Here is a 13,627-nt window from a genome sequence, read left to right on the forward strand (position 1 = left end):
GGATTGCAATTTCGCAAAGGAAAAAGTTGCTTCGAATAACCTCGGGAACCCTTTCTTTCCGGCAAGTACCATAATTTTGGGACATCCTGTACAAGGGTGACGCGCCTTCGTCTCGGAGCTGCTTACATTCCTCCCCGCCTGCCCTTTCGCCCTTTCCATTGTGGATCCCGGTAAACATTGGCTCGTTTGGCCGACGGAAAAGTTGTCGACCGTCGGAGGACTTCGTCAACGACTGCGACACTGACTGAAGCATACGGATCCGTCGGGCTGTCGTCGGGTTGCCGATGGGTCGACGAAGGCGGCGGGTCCTTCCAGTTTCTTTTATTTCGCCGTCTCATTCCGTTCTTCGCTCCTGTCCCGCTAACTGGCTCTCGTTCCTCTTCTTATTCTTCTGTATTTTTTTTTGTTCTCCTTCGTCCATTCCAACGTGGAGCATTCATTGTCCACTCGCGAACTTTTCGAGCTCTCGTGCAAGGCGCACAAAAAGGAGAATGGAAGGAGGAGATTGATTGTGAGACCGCCAGGTACAGGCCGGCCCTTCTCGCTCTTCCAACCCTTCGCTCGTTTCCCTCGTTTCCCTTGTTTCCCTCGTTTCGCGTCACTCCTCGCCTCGCCGGAGAATTCTTGATGAATCGATGATAACGTTTAATGTCCCGGTCAACCGGAGGATCTGTCTGCTCGCGTGCAAAGAGCCCATCGCCGACGCTGGTTTGTTCGCGCGTTGCTTTTGCTTTCGTAATTTTTCAATTGGGGAGAGAACGAAAGAGGAAGAGAGATACGGAGAGGGGAATAGGGGTGTGGAAGACAGGGGAAGCGGTTGACAGGGGCGGAGGGAGAGCATCGTCGCGAGCAGTGCTGGTCTGGAGCGTTCTTAGGGTCGAAACACGCTTACACGGTCCAAATTAATTTTGTATGCTTTTCTCTAAAATTCATCGGTATCCTCCAATCCTGTTCGCGAGGTCTCCCCCTCCACCGCTCCGCAGCACATTCCAGACCAGCACCGGTCGTCTGTTTAATTGAAGGGCTGCGAATTCGTCGCGCCCGAGTGTGTTCCGCCGATGCAACAAGTGTTGATGTCTGGTGTTCAGTGGAATGTTCGCAACGTCGACTGCTTTCGCTGTGGAGTGTTACATATTTCGTCTCAGATTCGGTGTTTTATTGGAGTTTATTCGCGCAGGTTGACATAGTAGTAGGAGGCAGTCGTTGATATTAATCGATAAATCAATTGGCCGCATTGGCTGACAGAACGCTGGTTATTGTATTAATTAACGCATTAATTACACAAAGCATGGGCCGCGATACCAATTACTGTGCTAACTGTTTAAAGCATAGCTTAGTGAAAATTAATTCAGTGTCCGCGCAATTAAGGTTAATTATATTATGAATATAAGTACCCAACAGCGAAGTAATTAATGCGAACTTCAGATCGATCGACTAAATGAAAAGGATTCGCGGATCTTTGCAATGAACGCTGTCAAATATAGTTTAATTAGATGATTAACGTTTCGGTATAATTGTTGGCTCGATATGGATCGAATCGTAACCTGTTATACAGCTTCATTATACTGTTATTTATTAGTTATACTGCTTAACATTGCTCCTTGAATGTTATTCGTAAACAAGGTTATATTTAAACAACTTATAAATTAGATAGTTATTTTTGTTTATTTCCAGTCTTTTTTTTAAATAGAATGCACGATGCTCTTTTCGAATTTTAATTGGCTAAAAAAGTATTATATCGTATAGTCTTTGAAATACATTTTTCGTAGGATATCGACGAAATAAATTTTATTTCAATTATGCATGTACACGCGCCTGAGGACGAATTAAAGTGAGATTTCACCGATCGAACGAACGTGGCAAACATTGTTGATCACGTTTTCATGACGTTTCTATATTGTTTTAAATTTGTTCCTGAAAGCCATGAAATATCATGATTCCTCGTTCTCTGCAACAAATGTTTCTCTATTTCGTATCAACGACGTTATTATTTTTAGATTCTCCCACGTTTGTCTCCTATTGGAAGACGAAGCGCGAATTAGGGAGAAATTACTGCAACTAGAAGACACCGGTATCGAACGAACGGCAAGATGCTTCGAGCTTTCGATCGCCGTTTCATCGAGCGAATGTAATTTTCGGAAATTTTTATGGCCGTTTGCTGCACCGTCGCCGCGTACACGGGTGCGTTAGAAAATGAATTTAACCTTCGCCAGGGTGTCGCGCGATAATGGAACGTCAAGCGGGTGACGCAGGGCTCCCGGAATAAGAGTTCATTCATAAATAATCCGCGCGGGACCATTTTTTCGGATGCAAGAAGATACTTTTCAACCGTGCAAAATCCCAAAGCCCACATTCACCTTGAAGACAGCATGCATGAGTAATTCAAGGAGGTACATTTCGATCTCTTATCCGCCGCGGTGAGGTAAAAGGTTCATATTTTCAACACCGCCGCCGCCGCCGCCGCGGAGTTCTCCCTCTATTTCTGTATCTCTTTTCTCCCCGCGGATGTTTGCACGCTCAATATGCACACGCCCCGGCGCACATATCTTGCCGAGGCTTTTCTTCTTTTCTATTATTAAATATTAATACGGCTTACGGTTCTCGCAGAAGACACGAATCCCCGCGGAAGAAATACGAACGAAAGGAAATCCTCTAACGCGGATCCGTATTCCTGGCGCGCGCTCCACGTTCTGCCGTTATTGGCGACACGTTCAACAACACGAAAATATGAATCCGTCGAGAGTCCCCTCGGAGAACAATGCTCCTCAAATTAGATTTAGCTCGTCTTTCCCCGGTTATCGCGGAACTCCTCAGCCCGTGGAAATCTGTCCCGCCGCGTTTCATCGGCGATTTTTAACGACAGCGTCGCCGAAACAGATTTCTCATTTCTCCGGTTGCAATCGCTGAAATTAGCTTCTTTGTTCGAGCATACGTTGTAAAATAAATCGTGTAAATCTTGTCGTACCGTTATAAAACCGCACACGTTGGTCGGGGCGTGCAATTTCAAAGTGCACTTCGAAACTCGATAAAAAAGCAATTGTATCAGCCTGCGCCCCTTTTCATATCTTGCTACCTTTGTTTCGAGCACTTCTCCGCAGAAGAAACGGTTTCAGGGTGATTCAGATGGCAAATCTCGGTGGGCCACCCTGTGCAATCCTTTCTCGTTGTAGGAAAAACGAGGACGCGGACGATCTGATGTTTCCGTTCCGCAAAATTAACGCTTAGCGACGCTTTGAGGGTCTCGCTCGTCTATCGGAAGCGTCGTCGCTGCGATCTTCGTTTCATGGTAAAAGGGTCGAGGATTCGTCCTTAATCTCGATTCGCCGCGGATTAGTTTGATTCGAGATCGAACGAACGTATTCCGAATTTTCCTGCGTGGATCGATGCCGCGTTCCCCGTCAATTTACCGTCTCCTCGTCGCATCGGCAAATTAGATTACCTCGAGGAGGATTCGCCTTCCCTCTTCCTCCTCCCCCATCTGGTCGCCATCCTTTTCGCTGCTTCCGTCATTTACCTCGGCGCTACAAGGATCACCTCGGATTGGCGAAAAATTAGCGCGTTCTTGGTTTCCCTTTATATCCCCGGAAATCCTTGCGACAGGAAGATAAATTAGCAGCAGATTCCTTGCTCGGAAAAAAGAAAGCGAGGAAAACCTGCTACTCGAATACAAATTTCCAGGGTATCCGCACTTGCAAACCATACGGGTTATTTACGTCCATCGAAACGTTTAATCCACCAAATTCAATATTAAATTGTTGCGCGCGAAGTGTCCGAATTCACGGTTGCAATTTTATACGACACGTTCTCCTCGTGAAATATTAAATTTAGCGCGTGCGAAATATTCGTTTTCGCGATGCTCGAATCGCACAATTGTTTAATGAAAGATAAAGCGAGATGACATTTATTGCGCGCGATTAAAAAGCTAGAAATTAATACTTCTAGCCCTTATTTTTCAGCTTCTAATCCTTTTTACGTGTCCTTTGGTAATTTTAAGTAATTCCATACTTTGTTACGCTTCTGCAACGCTTTAAACAATAAAGCCTCAAATATCGTGGACATTTCGGTTGTATGCACAAAAGTTAACCGAATACTATCAATGTTAAATTGAACTAACACGCCCGATACAGATGACAACGAGGTTACGTCGAAAAATAATGTTAACAATAATTAGCATAATAATTTTACACGTGACCCTTATAAATCAGCCGGTCGTACCGATAAATTGCAACGGTATTATTTGTCGTACAGAATGAAACAATCGGTGATTTGTAACATTCTCGGCACGATATTAACAAGTGTATAATTAATCGCTACATTGGATCAATTTAACGTGTATTATTTGGAACATGCGTCGCATTGAAATATTGATATCTGCTGAATTATTTCCAATAATAATTCTCGTGGGTTCGTGTACTTATTATAATTGTAATGCAGGCGCAATGTAATGCCAACTGTGTTACATTGCCCCGTCACGCCATCTGCGCCAAGTATACGGTGACTCTCGGAACTGTTGCAGTGTGACTGGCATTGCGAACTATGAGTCAATGGAAATTAGATCAACGCGGACAAGAGCAACTATACTTTATTAAACATTAAAGCAATATTATCGAGCCTTCGTGATCGCAAAATATTAAAACATAACTCTCTCTTTAAGATTGAACATTGCGTTTTGTATTTCGATTTCAGATTTGTGTTGTCTTAATTTTCGGGGGGTGACCACCCCCGATTCTGATTAACGATTTAATCAGAAACCATAACCGTTGCAAGGAGAACGAGAAAATATTGGAAACGTTTCCCGGAAACTTTATCCACGGAAACGGCGCCCTTTCATCTTCGTGAAATATTTTATTGTCTATGTTATCGGCGTCCCTCTTCTCCCTCCTTTCTATTTGCGTTTCAATTATCCCGTCAAAGGGAGCCTGCATAATTCCCCGAAGATCGACGGGCCGCGTTCCTTTAACGAAGATCAAAATTTACGAGAGTCCGGCCTCGAAGGACGTTCCCGAACGTTTGTGATTTCGCCCCGAGATCGAACGAACGCGGTCCCTCGGTCCGGAATAACGGGCAATCGCCTGTAACTGGTAATATTACAGACGTAATTTCCCATCCGCGGTTCCCTCGGCAAACTCACGGGCGAAACCGAGGGAGAGAGAGACTTTTCGAGGAGACGAGCCGGAGATAACGCAAATTTACTGTCCGGTTGTTTTCGATTCTCCCGGCGATCCTTGCGGGATCTAACTTCCTTTTAATAAACGCAAAGGGTTTCATCGCGGTTTATCAAGGAGGACGAATAATCCTTCGTTTACCGGCAGGATTCATCCCTGGACCAGTTTCGCCCTCCCCTCGCTCCTCGAACGCTATCGCCCGCTCCTGTCTACCCGGTTGCTTTTGATGCCTTTGACGGAAAAACGGACGGGGCGAGGGGACAGGGGCCGTAACAGTCGCGGCTTTATGAAGCAACGCGAAGCTTTTGCTCGAAACTTTCCTTATCGCATCCCCTCCGGGATTGCGAGGCTCCTCGCATTCGTTATCGGCAATCCGGTACTTTCTTACCGCTATCAGATACGCCGTAATAGAAATGAAATAGATTGAAAGTTTCGCTATGAAAAGAACTTCGAATCTGATCTCTTCGCGCGAGTCTCGCGAACGTTGCTGCTCGCTGGAAGTCCCGCCTTTTTTTTCTCGCAGAAAAATTTCGATTTTTCTACAAACGTTCAGAGATTTTTTTCCACGTTTTTGTTTTTCACGGATATCGGAGATGTTCTGTTTCGCGTGTACACGTGTAACATGCGCGCGTTCGCGCGATGTCCGCGCTCGCGTTTTCGGTACACGCGTACGGCCGTGTGTTTCGATAAATGATTAAACACGGACGCGATCTTCGACGCTGACTTTTTACGGGTCTTTTTTTGCTCACTCGTTTCCGCGCGACTTTATCGCGAATAAAACGTTTCTCATAAAACGGAACAGCGTTTATGCAAGACGAAACGCTTTATAAGTCGACCTTTCCGCGCGCATTTCATATTCGTGTTCCTCGTTTCTTAATTAAAAATACATTACGTTGCAGAGAGTGCGAAGCACAACGCGAGAGAAGTATGTTTGCAGCAGCTCATTAATATTGCCGAGTACAGTGTCGACGTAACGATATGCGCGTTGATTACACGCGGCTAATATACACGGCGTTTCAGTCCTGCGCGAGACTTTTCCGGGAACGATAACTGCTGCGATCAAAAGGGAAACATTATTGCGCAATTATTGTTATTTTGCTTCGATCGTTTTTGGTCAGAAGCAACGATTGTTCAGAATCATTATCGACGAGGGACAGTTTGATACGGCCATAACCGGGCTGCGGATTTTATGGCGTTTGTGGAAAAATCGAGTAATTGCAATTTAAAACAGTAGAAAGGTTAAACGAATTAAAAAGCTTCGGCGGAAATCTCGTTTCGATTTTAGAAATTATTTAGATTTCTCTTAGTATAGCACAGATACGAAAGAAAAATAATTACACGTGTATTCACGCGTTATACGCTTTACACTCGACACTTTCATTCTTATTCTCCGAACGTTGGAGTATATGAAACAAGCACTTCTCTGATTGCAACGGAAATTAAGAAAAGCGACGATGGTGTTGCTTTTAACGAAGAAGCATTGCTAAAGGCGCGATTACCAAGAATGCAAGATTCGATAGTATATGTATTATTTGAGAGATATTACGATGAACTCGTGATACAACAATAAATAGATGATACGATGATAATAAATAACCTTGAAGATTCATTGTCAATGAATTACTCGTAACGAGTAGAATACGACGCGGTAAACAAATTGTTCGATTTACGACAAATTACTTGGATCGATATATTTTTGCTCGCGCATTTGTAAATCGACCTTGGTCGCTGCGATTATTCGTTTTACCTAATCGAATTTCGCGAGCTCAGTCGATGTATCATCCTCGTGATGAATGGCTCCGTTTCGCAGCCGGAATTATGTCGTTAACCCTTGAGTAATGTGACAGTAGGGTGCACCGAATTACGATTAGAATCCCAAATCTCTCTCTCTCAACGCGATGGGAAATTACTAATTCCAGCGAGAGCGTAAAAAATTCATCGAATGTAACGATCACGGCTTTCTACACACGCGAAAATCTCTGGGAAAAAATCGAACTCTTTAGGTTTCCATGATTGCTTATTAGTAATTCAGATATTTTAAGCGTACGTGAACGAGTATGTTCGTTCTTTGCAGAGGTATTAAGGTCTTTCATAACGAGGAAACTTAATGGAAGCAGCGGGCAGTAGGGCGCGCCAGTGTCTGACTTATGTAATACTGCTACTTACACTGTTACGAGGTTATCTATTGTCACCGGCAACGCGGAAACACGTTTAGTCCGTTCTATTATCTACTGCACGAAGTTTCCATTATTTATGCGTTTTGCTACGAGCGAAGTTCGACGTCGATGCAGTTAGCAGTTGTTACAGTTTGCGCCTCTTGCTTACTTATCCCATGCACTTTTAGCGACGCTTCGCACGGTTATCTGTCGCGCAGGGTGTACACACGAGGTGTCCCAAAATTATGGCACTTCCGAGAAACGAGGGGTTCCTGAGATCATTCGAAGTAACTTTCTCCTTAGCGAAAATGCCATCCGCGGCTTCGTTCACGAGTTATTAACGAAAAACAGTGGCCAATGAGAAGCGAGCTCGGCTGACGCGAGGCGGCGCGTCGCGGCGGAGCCAATGCTAGTCGAGCTCGCCCCTCATTGGTCAGTGTTTTTCGTCGATAACTTGCAAACGAAGCCGCGGATTGCATTTTCGCTAAGGAAAAAGTTACTTCGAATGATCGCAGGAATCCTCCTAACATGCAATTATACAATAATATATATTGTACAACAGCAATGTGCACATATAATTTAATATAATAATTTAGCTTCGCCGAGCAAAGCGTTAATTCTTGTCGGTGTCCAGCAACATTAACGTTAACAGGAAAAATCTCATTTGAAAATGAAGGTTAACGTTGTAACCTCGACGACGTTTCCGAGTTCGATGGAACAGCGAGCAAAGAAATTCATCCCGGCCCTGTCTTAAGGGTCCACGGCGGGGAATGTAATTTTCCATGGTTGTCAGCCATTTCCGCGGGAGAGGGTCAGTTCGAGCGGTCGCGGGACGGGGTAGGAATCCCCGTGGAAGGCTTGGGAACGGTTGAAATTTACTGCGCGACTCATTTCGGTCTCCGGAATAAATGGACACTTGTTCGTGAACGCTGGGAGCTTGTGGGAAAAGACGCGGCTCTCGTGGTTTATCGTCGAGACAAACGGACCGATTAAAACAGAAATAAACGCTTCACTTACCGGCGTTCCGCTGGACTCGTAAAACTTTCTAAGTGTCCATCCAACGCCGCCAGACGTGTCAGACATGAGAAATAATCCGCGGGTTTCCTTTCACCTTTCCTGTCCGCTTCGAGCCCGTTGCAAATTAACAGTCCTTTGAAGGTGCACAGGATCTTTACGTTGGCTCGATCGTACCCGTCACTGTAACGGAACAAAAGAAATTTGTTATTTAAACAAGAACGGCTACGGAGGAAGGCTCCCGAGAAAGGAATGCCTCGGAGCTAAAACTTTGAACTTGTTATAAACTGCTCGGGAACTGTCCGCGTTTCCTTATAATGAACCGGCTATAATCATTTCCTTTAGATAAATATAGAGAAACGTTGCGTGCGAGTCCTGATAATAAAATCGTATAATCGTCGCTTTCCTTCGATAAATATGGTACGCGCGAGCTCTGTTTTTCTTTCACGAGACGATAAAAGGGTCGATTTACTGGACAAAGCATAGACAAATTTTTGTAAACGTTTCAGTTGAGAAGAACGGCGAGCAAAGACGTTCTCCAAATTTTTCATCTCAACGTATAACGAAAATTTCAGCGGTGCATTTTACGGCTCTCGATAACCGAGCCGCGAACGATCAAAGATTGCGAAAATCACAGTTTTTCATGACTTCGCAATAGAGTTGGAGATAAGAAGTACGTTTCAACGTGAACGATGCCTGATAAAAAGATATAGAAGAAGAGAACTACTTCGAAGTTTGCACGAATCTTACTCTCGGCGACAAAAGTGTCAGAATTCGACGCTGTAAAATCAAGGAAATTTCAAAGACAATTCGTCGTACACTTTATCCGACGATTCCAATTAATTTCGCATACTCTCTTGCTTATAGGAGCAAGCTTTTACCGTGAAAAAGCATCGACGTTCGCCGACGTTCTACTTTTGATTGAAAGCTGCTCCGTCGACGGGTCTCGCCGACGAATACAGGATACCCGAGATTTAATTAGGTGCGATCACGCCGGCAAAGTTATAGCTTTCACCGGGCGTGTACTGTATCAATATTGATGTTGGATCGGGCTACAATTCATTCGATGCATTATATCGAATATTGGAGGAAGCGACAAGCTAAGCTTGGTTTACGGCGACGGATAAGAGTGCGAAGTGGCATGGATGCTGTTGGCACACCGATCGGTCACGCTAACGACAAAAGTCCACCGATAAAACATCCGGCGCGGATTTACCGCGTTGCGTTGTTGATTAAAAATATTTGTCGACGATAATTCTTTGCGCGACTCTGCTCAAACAGACACTGATCTCGGCCCGGAAATCTCTCTCTCTCTCTTTTCCTCTCTCGAGAAACGATACCGCAGAGATTTTCTGCCGCGAAATTCACGCGTCGGGGATCCCTGCTTCCGGTTAAATTGCGAGCCGAGGTGAAAGTACCTGTTACGAAACACCGCGAAATTCTGATTCCTTTTTGAAACGGTACGTTAAAAAATAGATCGCGTAACAATCTACTGAAAAAAAAGAACGTTCGATTTCTTTGTCCTTGTTTCATATGCAGTGTCCCTGGTGTGGAACAACGAACGCGTGTCCCAAAACAGGAACGTTGAATATGAAACACATAACGTACACTATAAAACCGTGTTCCATTATAGGTACCTGCATGCTCGTATTATCTTCTACTCGCGTTAAATAAACGTTCGAAAGTTCGTTACGTTATCTGGAAACATCGATCCATCGAACTATGGTATAAGCGTTCGACGATAACGCTTTTCGGTGGCAATAAAATCGACGATAATCTTCTACTCCCCGAGAAGCGTTCCGCATCAGGTATTTCTCCTTATGGTCACTGCCGCGCGTTTATCGCGGCGCGGGCCGCGCGCCGAGTAAATAAGTGTGCAATATTCAGCATTATGGTCGGTCGCCGAAATTTCCACGTGCGCCCCGACGAGGCGCACCGGCGATTCTATTATACGAGCGCCGGCCAATTATTATCATATCGATTTAGCATCTAATCGCGTCCGAATATATGTTCTCGGTCGCTGGCTGAATCGGCGGCAATCGATATAATTATACGGTCTCGCAGCACACCTCCAAGGAGGAACTAATTAGCGATCGGTGTTTCAGTAACTTCCAGAAGGTAGCAGTTCGACGATAGTTTGTCCACAAGTGGCCATTCCAGGCAGAGCATGACGAACGTCCAATTATGGAGATTCTTCCGATCGATGTTAGCGAACTCGGAGATTGTGAAAGTTCGGGGCGCGGGTATAGTCTTTTTTCGGCAGCTGAGCTGGCTCCTCGAAAAGAATGCAAATTCTCTTAATAGAAAACAGTAATGACTTCATAGAGTTCGCAGTCACGTGACTACAGAGGGTGCTCGCTATCCTAATTCCGCGAGAAGTTCTCGCTGGATCTGGTCAGCCGTGTAATTGGTAGCTGCAATTTATATATAATTCGCAAATAACCGGCAGTTAAGCTAACGATGGAAATAATAACATGGCTGATGTATAAATAACTTTGCTAATGTATAAGACACTTTGGCGCTAGATTGCCGAGGTAGTCGATTTGACTAATTCACAATTTAATTGCTACATATATACTTAAATAACGAGCATAAAAATGATTAAGAAAAGAAATTTCCATTCGATGTTATTCGGAATGAACGCGGGTATTTTATACGGCCTAAAGGTCAGCAGGCTAGTCGTCGCTCGCGGCGCAATTAATATTAATAATAGGGACAATTGTCGTCCGATGTTTGATCGACAACGAGTGTCCATTGTTTGGCGGGGCAATGAAAACCTGCGGGATTCTATTCGATGATCGGGGGGCATCGTTTATGCAGGTCGCGGGTGCGACGGGAATTCGAAGAGCGCCGGCAATAAATGTTTTCAGTACTCTTCCAGTGGCACTCTTGGCCGCGCGGCGACAAGTCATCATTTTAACGACGGAATTGAATCGACAAGCCCTCGGCTATGAAACCAACGCAACAACGACCGCGGAAGTGGTCAGGAGGCACTTGGTCGATCGGGAAAATCGATCACGAGCGAGGTCTTCAGCCCGTGTCCGATAAAAACTTTCTCAACGACCCTTTCCGGCCCAGCATTCTACTTCACGTCTTCCCCTCTCCCTTTGTTCTTCTACAATATCTTTTATACCACGACCTCGTTTCCTCGAAGAGCTCGTAGCGATGGCGAGCGGCCTGACGGGGAGCGAGGGAAAAAATACAGAGGATGAGCGAGAAAGAGAGAACGAGAGAGAACGAGGGAGAGAGAGAGAGAGAGCAGGGACCGGAGAGAACAGCTGAAACATTAAATTCTAAATGAAAAGGCAGCGGCGAGCAGGACCTCGGAATTTCAGGTCGAGGCAAAAGAAGGGGCAGAGAGAAGAAAAAAGGGGTGGAAGAAGAGGAAGCCGAGGAAGGAACAGGAGACGGAGCGGGCGAGGAAGAAGGTGTCAAAGCGGAGCTGTAAAACGTGGACGGAATCTCTCGGTTGATTCACGGGTTCCTCGGCCATGTCGAGCGGCGCGGCGCGGCGCGGGGTGGCACGGCAGGGTAAGAGAGCAGAGAAGAGAAAAAAAGATATTCGAAACTACTCGACGAGATCTGGCGGTTTATTCGACGTTCAGCGTAAATGAAGTTCCGGAAGTGACGCGTAGCCGGGCGAAAAAAACTTGTTAAAATACGACGCCCGGAACGTTGCTAGGTGACACGATATGGACGCGGGTCACGACAGGCCGACACGACCCCGAAGAAGAGTAAAAAGACCCTGATGTTTTACTTTTCCTCTCGACCTGCTTCTCCGAAGCGGCCCCATTGAATCCTGAACGCGCGTCGCGCTACACGATTATCAATTTATTATAGAACGTATCTACCGCGACACAGTCTGTTATGCTTATGGCAACTAGGCGTGGCCGTAATTGCTGATACGAACAATGCAACGCGCAGAGAGGACGAGAGATATTTTCCGAATATAACCTCGGTTATGATGGAATCTCGATCATGGGAACCTCCGATATCCGAATTCTTCACGGCTTCAATATTTAATAATGTGCCATTCACCTTTTTGCAATCGAAATTTTTCCAAATTATATTCTCTTATTTGTAATAGTTTTCTAATAATAATGAAATCTGTGTTACTTTAAACGTAAATATATAGATTCCCATTAAATAGGTCAATTTGATTAGGGAGAAGGTGAGTACGATCTGCGGAAGGATTAACCATTTGCACTCGAAGAGACTGTTAAAATTGCATTATTGTACTCGCCAATAAGCTTCTATATGCATAAATCGCAATAAATCATATAAAACAGAGACATTGTAGATCAGAAAATATGTTTAAAATATAATTAAAATAGCTTCGAGAGTGCAAAGGGTTAATTCGTACGGGGAAACGCTCGTAAAATGTCATTCGAGCGTTAATAAAAATGATTAGAACAGAAACGTCTTCTATTTTCCATTGTTCGTCTAAATTACGATCATTGTAACCGATCAATTATCTTTGAACGGTAATGTGCAAACGCGGCGGCGGGGGCACGCAGAGGACGTCCCACGGGTTCGATAAAATTGATAACGAGGAAGCGGAGAATTTTTTTGCGAGAAACGCGAACATTCGACGGAATAGGATAGTTCCCCTTTGGCGCGGTGCAATTTCGCGAAGGAAGTCGTTGAAGCTCGTGGCACGGTCGCGGCGCGGCGCGGCGCGATCGCGAAAAGCAATCCAAGAATTCAGAAACACATACAGACGAGTTTGTTAGATTCAGTTGTTATCAATAGAAGTTCTCCCTCCCGGAGAAAAATAACGTTTTCCGTATGCATTGCGTGTAACTTGCGGACGCGGACATGCGCCGCGCCGAATGAATGTATACCGCGTTACCACGAACTTTCGAATTCGAGGCAGAGAGAAGTTTGTCCCGCGGGGATGATAGTCGAACTGCGGATGATGAATAACCAACCAGAAATACGATCTTTGACGGTTCATTAGCCGGTTCAGCGCCGCCCGAAATTTCGCGTCCACGGTCGTAACGCTTCCCGAGTTGGCCGAAGTCCGAATTACCATATTTAATTGTTATTGGCGACAACGTTCAGCCGAGGAGCAAATGATCGCGCGCGCATACGTTATTAGTATTTCGCGCATGCCGCTTTCAATTCCGAACATTTCTGCGAGAAATTGCCGCGTCGCGGAGACAGAGTCGAACGACTGAGACATGGATGGACAATATTGTAAATAGCATATATATCAAGTACCCGTGGCGACGTAGGTAAATGCAGGCGGAAGCCAGCTGCAGTCTGCATTCGCGAGCGCCCATGGAACAC

General features: G+C 45.2%; 1 protein-coding gene across 4 annotated transcripts in view; it reads right to left on the reverse strand.

Annotated features, from left to right (window-relative positions):
* The window catches only part of NLG-5 (neuroligin 5), a 219,125-nt gene that overhangs the window by 57,380 nt on the left and 148,118 nt on the right, over nucleotides 1-13,627 (reverse strand). For all 4 annotated transcript variants that reach the window (XM_076526903.1, XM_076526900.1, XM_033477480.2 and 1 more), the window contains one exon: nucleotides 8,339-8,518. The gene's annotated coding sequence lies outside the window, so the exon portion shown is untranslated. The remainder of the gene's footprint in view (nucleotides 1-8,338; nucleotides 8,519-13,627) is intronic.

This window comes from Megalopta genalis, chromosome 16 (genome assembly GCF_051020955.1).
Source record: "Megalopta genalis isolate 19385.01 chromosome 16, iyMegGena1_principal, whole genome shotgun sequence".
Classification (NCBI taxonomy): Eukaryota; Metazoa; Arthropoda; class Insecta; order Hymenoptera; family Halictidae; genus Megalopta; species Megalopta genalis.